The following is a 10,936-nucleotide window of genomic DNA, read 5'->3' on the forward strand; positions in this document are numbered from 1 at the left end:
AAAATGGAAATGATGATAATAGCTACCTCATAAACCCCTAGGGATTAAAAAAGCACGTTGCTACAGTCACAGTCCCTAGCACAGCAGAAGGGCCCAATAAATGTGAACTGTCATTGTGATGTAAGATGTGTCTTGAAGGAAAGATAGAAGTTTGTCAAGAAACTAAGGAAGGCAAGAGCAAGGCCAAAAACAAACAAACAAAAAAGATATTATTTATATATAAAGTCTCAGAGCATAGGAATGCTTGGGACATTTGAAGGATGCCAAAGTGGAGCTCAGGGTGCAAGTTGCCAGCAATGAGAGATGGAGGTGAAAAGATGAGGAAGGGTCAGTTCCTGAAGGACCTTTAAAGCCTGCTAAGGAGTTTGAACTTCCACCTAGAGACACTTTAAGCAAGAAAATAACATGATCCGATTTGCATTTCACAAATATATTATTGTCTTCTGTCACAGGTTTCCCAGAAGCAACTTTAAGCTGGAGATTGGCTTTGCAGGATGTTTATTAAAGAGTGCCCGTGGGACCAACCTCTGGGAAAGACGGAAGAAACAAACAGGATTGGGCAGAGGGAGAAGTCGGTGGCAATGCCATCCCTACAATGCATGGCTGACCGAGGAGTCATCAGGAGCCCTTCAGAGTTATCTTAAGCTGGGGTAGGAAGGCCACAACACTATCCCCTCCATCAATCATTCACTGGATGTGGACCACCCTGGGTAAAGCGATTGACATTGAAGGAGGTCCTGGTCCTCTGTAGCTGACGCTATCCCAACAACTGGGACAATAAGTCCTTCATCAAAGGAGGAATCTGGGCAGAACATCTCCAGGTTCACTCCATTTTTCCTATTAATGACAAACAATGACAATAACCTACCAGAAAACTGAGCTGGAGTCTTCAGGTGCCATGCCAGGAGTGTACAGCCAGGTAATGCAACATGCACTTGAGTGCATATACCACACACAAGCGCGCGCGCGTGCACACACACACACACACACACACACCAGTGTCTGAAAATAAAGAATTCCTAGGAGTGAGCCCCATCGTTTATTCTGATTAGGCATAGCCAGCAGTTTCCCCTTTCTCCCTAGGTCTTCAGAGCCTTTCCAGCAGAGACAATTTTATTTATGACACCGAACGATACCTAAAAAGAAAACAGGCCAGCCAGGAAAAAATGAGAAGCTCGGCTAGGAGTCTCCAAGGCTCCTCAATATATTTTGTGCTCTTTTTTTTTTTTTCGGGCAGAAATTTCCATTTACAAAATTCTTACAGCACAATTTGTCTTCTGTTAGTTTTTCGTTATTCCCATTTTTAAGCATACACATACTCGTGACAAATCATCATTTTCTCTGATTCATGTATTCAATTAGTGTAGATATTAACTTGAGCTGCCTGACCCATGGCAGTGAGTAAATGGGCACCTCCATCTGAAGTTACCTAAACTTTCCTGTATTAAATTAGCCTTTCACAAGCGTCAAATGGCTGGCATGGGGGATGGCTTCTTAACGTTTCTATTTGTGTGATATAGAAGCCTGAGACCTGCTGGTTCCTTTAAGCTCATAAACTTGCTGGAATGAGCTAAATCACAAGTGACAGTTCAGGAGAGTAGGATGCAGCATCAACATCAGAACTGAAATGCTAAAGACAAGAGTGGAGCAAGACCAAGGGTCTAAGGAACCTGGAATGGATATTTAAGGGCTAGAAAACATTGGGGACAACATATTCTATGCCCTCGTTTTTCAAAAGAGAAAATAATAAAGCTGAGAAAGTTCAGGTGAATTGACCAGATGGCTCAGTCCATTCATGGCAGAGCTGAGACAAATTTTTTGGCATCCAGCACTGGGTCTCTCCTCTGCTCCACCTACAGGAAAATCATAATGGAGTATCAGGACATTTACTAGAATTGGAAACATTTCAAGGCACATCTGGGCAGGAAGTTATCATAAATATATTATAAACATAGTTTTTCACTTACATTTTATGACTCACCAATGAAATGCTAGATTATTTTAAGGCTGTCATGGGAAGCCCCATGAAGGTTTATGTGGGGGTGGAAGAAATCAATCATCCTCCCCCATCAAAGAGGCCAATGGGAGGCCTGCTCCCCTCTGGGTCTTCAGAGAACACGTCCTTATATCTTATGAAGCTGAAATTAATTCCATTATGCTCCATCACTTCACTCAAGTTTATTTTTTTCAATTTCACAGCTGGTTGTGTTATTTTTGTTTATTTGTTTCCTTCTTTATTGTCTATTTTCCCTCATCCTCAGATTAACAGATCGAAAAGGGCAGAAAACGTGTTTATTTTATTCATCCTTCTATTCTTAGCACACAGTAAATGGAATAAAACAGCTGTTGAATGCATGAATGAATGACAAGTGAACGAACATGTTGGACATATGATGACAATTAGCTACTTTTGTTTTGTCAGTGAAGTTTTTAATCTTTATTGACAAAAATTGTATATATTTATGATGTACAACATGATGTTTTGATATACGCATACACTGTGGAATGGCAAAAATCAAGCTAATTAAAATGTCCATTTCTTCTCATCGTTATTTTGTGGTAAAAACCTTTAAAAATCTATTCTTAGCATGTATACAATACATTGTCATTAACTATAGTTACCATGCTGTGCAATAGATCTGAATTTATTGCTTCTGCATGACTACTTGATACTATGTTTCCTTTTCTAATCATCAAGTACCTTTTCTTGTTTTCTTCCCACCCCTGTTCCCCATTCTCCCCATCATTATCATCCTGTTTCATCATTAATTTTTAAATGGGGAAACAAAGATACACAATTGCCATGTTTCCATCCAGCATTGCACAGCAAATTAAAGACAACTAGAAGGAAATGGTGAAATTTATGAGCTTCTGTCTCTTTCCACTGGAGCACACTGCCTTACACAGTCTTTGATTTCTCTTCCCCCTTATACATAAAACGTGTCTAGATGGTATTTCTTTATATAAATAGGTACAAATATTCATTTCCGTAATGTAGAAATAAGAGCATTTCCAAAAATGTGTTTGTTCTGTGAGCCATTGAGTCTCATAAGCTTCTCCAGGAAAAAAATTGAAAAAGGCCATCAATAAGTTTGAGAAATGCTACCTACTTTATGTCCCTCTTGGACATTCACAATGTAGTTTAGAACCCTGAACACTGTGTCTTGAAACTAATTTCGTTTTGTTAGATACAATCTTTCCAAATTTATTTGATCAAAGGAACCTTATTTTGAACCTAACACCCATTCATATATCTTGTAAGTAATGTTCACAAGCATAATTTGGAAAAGCTAAGATAGATAACAATGTGGACTTACTGGTGGAGGTGCGACTCACATAAATACTAAGGTTGCACTAATCAGGAGTCTCAACGTCACGAACAAACCTACCTGCCCCTTTTAGGCACTCAGCCTCTCACTATCAATCTAATTTCAAAAATAAGTCTTGAAAAATCCATAACCTAGTAGATTGCCATCTTGAAGTTCAGACAACTTATAGAGTCTTTCATCTTATAACAAGCAAATTTTTTAAAATAAAATTTCTCCATCTCCAAACCATTGGTTCCCTTTCCTGGAACTGAAACCCAAGTGATTCTCCTTATGATTCACAATATACACTTACAGTTTTGTAGTATCTCAATCTCTACTCCTCAGTCTACTAGCTCTATATATGACCTTGGGCAAGTAAATCACTCTGTGCCTTCTCCTCCTCTGTAACATCAGTTGTGCAAGGGCTATATTAGTCTTACATGCAAAAAGTTTATGATAATATTCAACATGTATTTATCTCTCAATAAAATAGCTATCATTTTTGCACTTATTATCATCATTTTCACTATGCTGAATCTCCTTGGATGATTAATTTCTCATTTATTATTTCAACATTCTATTAGCTATCTAAGCAAAAGTTGAGTTATTACCATTCCCATTTTTAAGACTGGATTTCATGAATTTCAGAAACAAGGGTAAAATGAAAGAAATGTTGAACTTACATATACATTATTATTTAACAAACAATCAGGATACTAATTAATAAGAAAAGAGCCAAATGAGCAATTGCTTAAAATGACTATAGAAGTCTAATTAATAAATTAATAAACTAATTTACTTATCTTTTTTCAACCGCCAACTTCAACCCATAAGTAAATAAGCTTTCACCCTCATTATCAGCGTAGACATTTAAAAAGAGAATAATTATGACAACAAGATGGTCCTGATCATAAATTTTGTTTAAATTAATCAAGCATCATATGTCTGCAACTCTTCAGAAGTAGCAGTGACCAATAAAATTTAAGAATCTACTACGTACAATTCAATAACAATTACACTAATCCAGCGCACTCCTGAGAGTGCTGCCTCTGATAACACACTCCTGCATGTATTTTACATTTATATTTATCACCCACTACGAACCAGGACCAAGCTAAGCATGTAGAAGGACCACACTCCATCACCCTCATGAACCTCAGAGTCTAGTGAGGGATAAAGTCAATTAGGACAAGATAGGTCAACAAGGGCAATGAGTACCATAGGGGCATAGCAGTCATACTGAAATACATCTTTTTTTCTGACCATTCAGTTAATAAGAATAATTGCTCTATCTCTAAGGGCCATAGAAAGCAAATACAAAATGCTTTTGAGAGAAGAAGAATTAGATTTGCATGTCTTTAGAATGGCATAGCACTCTTAACTCAGCTTCATCCTCCCATCCAATCCCCCTGGTGTGGGGCAGGGAGCTCACTCAGCTCCAGAGGACTGATGTCCACATTTTATCTTCTCCTCCACTGAATATTCCATAGGATGTGCTGATCCTCAGTAATGAGTGTTCCAAGGAAGCATGAAAAAAATAAATTCTGATACATGTCTTATTTCATATAACGCAGTGCTTCAATGATGAAGGCTGCATAGGTTATACCTGCTCAAGGAGAAGCAAGTGGCAACTCACAAATTTCAAGACCTGAAAGAATAGTAGAATAAGGCTATGATGACCTTATCTTCCAAACCAAAAATCAGGACACAAAATCTAACAAATAACTTTTCTTCATTTCTGGGAATTAGGCTGTCTGAGAGAGATATAGTTTAAATGCCAAAATATTGGCAGTTCTGGGACATTGATAGTATATGGAGACAACGGGACAATAGTTGAAATCAAGACTGCCCTGGAAAACCAAGAAATATCAATCTAAAAGAACTTGCACAAAAGACAAAGCCTTAATATCTGTGAAGGTTAAAAACAGAGGGCAGGTGTGTGGATAGAGCAGTTTCCAAAAGTTTAGGGAGAAAGCCAATGAATATTTGAATCTTGGATGCCTTTAAGTACAAAATGAAAGATAGAAAAAAAAAACTTTTTACTTTGTAATACCATTAACCCAACTCAGTTGATTCATTTTATCTCTCTGGGGTGTGTGTGTGTGTGTGTGTGTGTGTGTGTGTGTGTGTGTGTGAGAGAGAGAGAGAGAGAGACAATCTCTCAAGGTAAAGATATCAGTATATCCCCATGATCAACTATCTAAATGGAAATGAATCCCCATTCATGTTTCCTTTTAGGTTATTTTAGTTACAAGCATCAGAGACCCTCTCAAGTTAACTTAAAAATGGAGGGTGTTTATTTATTGGAAGATAAATATACATGGATTATTAGGACTCTCCTTCCACTTCAGCTTCAATGATGGCAGAAACTGACTTAAACTAACAGATTTTCCAAGTTTCAAACTTAAATTCTCAGGACAGTTATCTGATCTCCCCTCTTGTTTTTTCACACCAGCTCATACCATAGGTGGCTGGCCCAACTATGTGTTCTCACCTACCCCTAGTCTTGGAAATCATGTCTTGAGCAGGACTCTGGGCTGACTGGTTTTACTAAGAGGGGACTGTAAAAGTATCCAGCATTGCTCCTAAGAGAAAATTATAGATACCTAAACTTCAAAGAAAATTTTGCAACTCTTGTTTTGTTCCAAGTACACATAGCTATTCCAGGTGTGCCTATAGGTGTCTGCATAGAGAACCATTTATTCAGAGTGTCACTGAAAAGACAGTAGCTGGTTATACTTCCTTCCATCCTCAGGGTGGGTGCTGAACTATTTTCTCTGTGCCTACAATAGATGAGCTATTGTACCTCCTCTCTTATTCCCTTTCAGATCACCAAGAGATGTTACCAGTATCAGAAATGGTGGGTGCCCTCCCCATAGCATCTCAGCCCCTCTGAGATGCTACCGGCACACAATTCGCATACTTTCCAATGGCACCCTATATCATCTTCTGGTTGTGGAGCCATGCTCAGCCCCATAGGGTAAGATAGGTTAAAAGTTTCAAGGAGGCAGTGCTTACAGAATTGACCCCACCAATGAGAGATGTAAAATGGTAGACAGATATTTCCATTTCTTCATCTCATTGGAACGACAATTCTGGAGTATATTTTACAATAATCTTTCAGGGATCCACAGTAGGATAAAGTTTCAATTGCCCATGGTGGTGATATGCTCATGAATTCATCATTTATTAGCTTTTTCCCTTCCCTATTGCCTTTCCTCACTTCTGCCACAGGCTCCCAATCATCTCCCAAAGAAAGTATTTACACCCAAATCCTTGTCTCTGAGTTAGCTTTTATGAAAACAAACCAAAGGTAATACTCAAGAGAACATTTCATCCAATATCCCCCAATCTGCTTCACCAACCCAGCTCTACTCCAGCAGCAACTACTCTTGCTCCTACATCTTGCTTTGATCCAAGCTCCAAAACTCATACCAAACCTATCTCTTCATCATTCTCCCAAAACCATTCCCTCTCCCCAAACCATGCATTCTCTAACTTGGGTTATCCAAGTGGCATCCATTCTCACTTAGTCTTAAAATGTCTAAGCCAGCCAAGTGTGGTGGCTCAAGCCTGTAATCCCAGCACTGTGGGAGGCCAAGGCAGGTGGATCACGAAGTCAGGAGTTCAAGACCAGCCTGGCCAAGATGGTGAAACTCCAACTCTACTAAAAATACAAAAATTAGCCGGGCACGGTGGCAGGTGCCTGTAATCCCAGCTACTCAGGAGGCTGAGGTAGGAGAATCACTTGAACCTGGGTGGCAGAGGTTGCAGTGAGCCAAGATCGTACCACTGCACTCCAGCCTAGGCAACAGAGTGAGACTCCGTCTCAAAATTTAAAAAAAAAAAAAAAAAAGTAAGTCTAACACTTCCTCTGAACAGATGCAATTGGCCTCCACATTCTACTCCCAGAAGCCTGCTAGTTTCCACTGGCTGGTGCTTCTTTCTATGAGCTCTTCCTCAATGTGTAATGATGTCTGTGGTACTAATTCTTGTCAACTCCCTACTGAGGACACATGGAAGACACACTGGTTTAGCCCCCTAACACCCATTGCCAGCACCCTTGACCCTGGCCCTTCTCCTACTGTAGAAATTTTAAAAGGCAGGCACTTACGTACATTTTCTAACTTCCTTACAGTTAACGGTTCCATAGAGCTCAGTTCCTGCTAATACAAATAAGGAGATTTCTGAGATGGCTTTTCCCTCACTGAGGAGGAGAGGAAAATGACCCTCAATGAGACCTCTCTCTCTTTCACTTTCTCTCTCTCTCTCTCTTTTCAGTATTTTCCTCCCTTGTCCTCTGAACACAACTGGATAAAGAATAGGGTTTTGGGGCTGCAGAAGAAATCTGGTAAGCATGAGAAATATAAGCCAGGAGAATTACAGAGATGCCAACCCAACGAAACACCTTAACATCACAGAGCTAAGAAATGAACACGAGCACTGCCTCCCTCCAGGCCTGTTCTTGGTTAAACAGGAACCCTTTGGTTTTTTAACTCTTTTTGTGTGAGGGTGGGAGGGGGAGGGTTGGTTTTTTAACCCTTTGGGTTAAGTCACATTTTCTTTTACTTGCAGCCAAAATTATTCCCAACAGACACAGGGAAAAACATTGCAGAGTATGTATAAGATTCTCCCTTAAGGAACAACTGTTTATTAATGACCTATTCATTGAAAATGGTGGTGAGAATACAGAATATATATAAAGCCAAATTGCTTCACAGGATTGGAGGAAAATGAGAAGTTGTGATAAGGAGGCTGCTACATGGGGGCACCCCCTGAATGTGCTGACCAGGGCTACTGCAGAAACTCCCAGAAGGGACAAGCTGCTGCGGACCATGGTGGGAGCGACAGGCTTCCTGAGACAGCCTCATGGCCACATAAGATTTTAGTACAGTAGATGGAGAAGACAGGGATAGGAATTCCAAGCAAAGGAATGTGTGAGATATGGATCTTGGTATGATTTTATCAAACATACCGGGAAAAGCAAGTCAACCGATGTGGCTGCAAAAAGGGGTTGGTGTCCTGAGTATCATTGAGTCTTGGACACTATCGTTTTGAATGCAAAACCCATAGTTGTTAATATATGCCAAGAAGGAAAGAGAGGGCCATCGTCTCAGAAGCCAGACATCACAGGCATGACAAATCTAAGGAAATAAAAATAATAGCCATTTGTTGAATACTGGAAGTGTTCACGATTATAAACGTACTGTGCAAATCATTCCACGTAATTCTCAATACAATCTCACAAATAACAATTACATCTCCTATTACTGTGGATAAGAAAACTAAAGTTGAAATGTTTTTTTAAAAAAGATCACACCATTAGTAAGGGACAGAATGAGATTTCAAACTCAGGTCTCTCTGATTCTGATGCTTAGTGGAGAATGGATGAGCTGCCCTGCCTGCGGGCCTCTCTGACCCTCTGTGTTTCCCTCTATCACAGCACCCATTGCAATGACTGCCGATCTATCACCTCCCCTAGAATTCAGACAAACTGAGGTCAGCAAATATGACTCATTCACCCTGTGACTCCCATCTCAACCCTAGTGCCTAGCAGCTTTCATGACCCATCACCTCATTGATAAATGTTTACTAAATGAATGAAAGTTTTTACTCTCAAGTGTTGGTTTGGCTGATAAATCAAGATAATCCCTTTATGTTTAAGGCATAACATCCAAGAAGGGGGCATGTGAAACTAAAGGTTGGATGGCTGGCTTGGACCAGCTCACCCACGAAAGCTCCTTTATCACCACACAGACTCTACTCTTGCCACCTAATCAATCCAAGACTGGAAATGAGTCAGGAAATAGACATTTTACACAAGTGGCAAACAGTAGGATGCATCAGCACTAGCAGGACTCATCCCAGAGCACTGGGTACCACTGCAAAATCCACAAGGGAGCAATTGAGAAGATGAGAAGCGAAAGAGGGAGCCCAAGGGAGTCAGTGGGGAGATGGTCATTATTGAAGAGCTGCTCTTCATCGCCAGAGGCCAGCCTCAAACACAGTCTGCTTAAATTGTAGCTGAGTGGGTTGAAGTCAGAGGAAAGATATTTTCGTCACAATACTCACCCAAAAGAAACTCATAGCATCCAGATTGGTATTGAGCAGTTCTATGTACCAGAAAACAGGGAAGCAAAGGCAGAGAAGACATGCCCTCTCCACTCCTGTGTCCCAGTCTCATCAGACAGACCACCAAACCAACAACTATGATTCAGGGGGATGGTTAATTTACTAAAAGCCCACTACAGGGATGCCAAGAATGGGCATCTCATCTATGCTTTTCTGCCAAGCTTTACTGAGCACTTCCTCTGTACAAAGTACTGGGCTAGGCACAGGAGTACAAAAAGAAAATGAGTTACAGTCCCACCATCTAAAACTTCCTGGCCGGGAGAGGTGGCTCACTCCTATAATCCCAGCACTTTGGGAAGCCAAGGCGGGTGGATCATCTGAGGTCAGGAGTTTGAGACCCGCCTGGCCAACATGGAAAAACCATGTCTCTACTAAAAATACAAAAATTAGCTGGGTATGGTGGTGGGTGCCTGTAATCCCAGCTATTCGGAAGGCTGAGGCAGGGAGAATTGCTTGAAACTGGGAGGCAGAGATTGCAGTGAGCGGAAATTGCATCATTGCACTCCAGCCTAGGTGACAGAGTAAGACTCTTGTCTAAAAAAGAAAAAAAAAAAAAAACCTTCCTAATAGAGGAGGTCAATACGTGAAGTACTATTTCCATATAATGTGGTATATGTGCGCTGGTGCTGTAGTAACAGAGAATAGGCTCAATAAGCTCAATGCAGTCCGATAGGTATCAGCCACATACAGAATTGTAAATATTCTAGCAGCCATGTTAAGAAAGAGAAAAAGAAACAAACAAGATTAATTTCAATAATATTATTTTCTAAATTAGTATCTAACATAGTATCATTTCTACATGAACTCAAGATTTTAAAAAATTTATAGTGCTTCAGCTTTTAAATTTAAACTAAAAGTGAATGCAATTTTAAAGTCAGCTCCTTCATGTACAAGCCACATTTCGAGTATTCAACAGTCACCTGTGACTAGTGGCTACCACATAGACAGGGTGGATCTAGAGAAAATGACACTCGAGTTGGGTTTCCAAGAAGGACCAAGAGTTATCAATGCAATGAAGGGTGGGAATGGCATTCCAAGCAGAAGGATCAGTGTAGGGGGAGACAAAGATTAAGAGTTAATAGAAAAATGAATGTGGCAAACGAAGAGACTGGAGATACAGGCAAGGATAAGATGAGCTAAATGGTGCTTTGTATGCTGAGTTAAGGAGTTAGAATTTATTCTGTAGTGGTTATGGGGAGATGTATTAGTTTTCTAGGTCTGCCATAACAAATCACCACAAACTTGATGGCTTAAAACAATAGAAATTTATTATCTCACAGTTCTGGAGGCCAGAAGTCTAAAATCCAGCAGTTGGCAAGGCCATGCTCCCTCTGAAGGCTCCAGGGGAGACTCCTTCCTTGCTTTTTCCAGCTTCCGAGGGCTCCCGGTGTTCCTTGACTTCTGGCGGCATCATTCCAATTGCTGTTCACCTTCACATGAGCTGTGTCTCTGAGCCTTATCTCCCTTCTCTGTCTTCTTATAAGGACACTGGACAT

The sequence above is a fragment of the Theropithecus gelada genome, chromosome 14 (assembly GCF_003255815.1).
Source record: "Theropithecus gelada isolate Dixy chromosome 14, Tgel_1.0, whole genome shotgun sequence".
Lineage (NCBI taxonomy): Eukaryota > Metazoa > Chordata > Mammalia > Primates > Cercopithecidae > Theropithecus > Theropithecus gelada.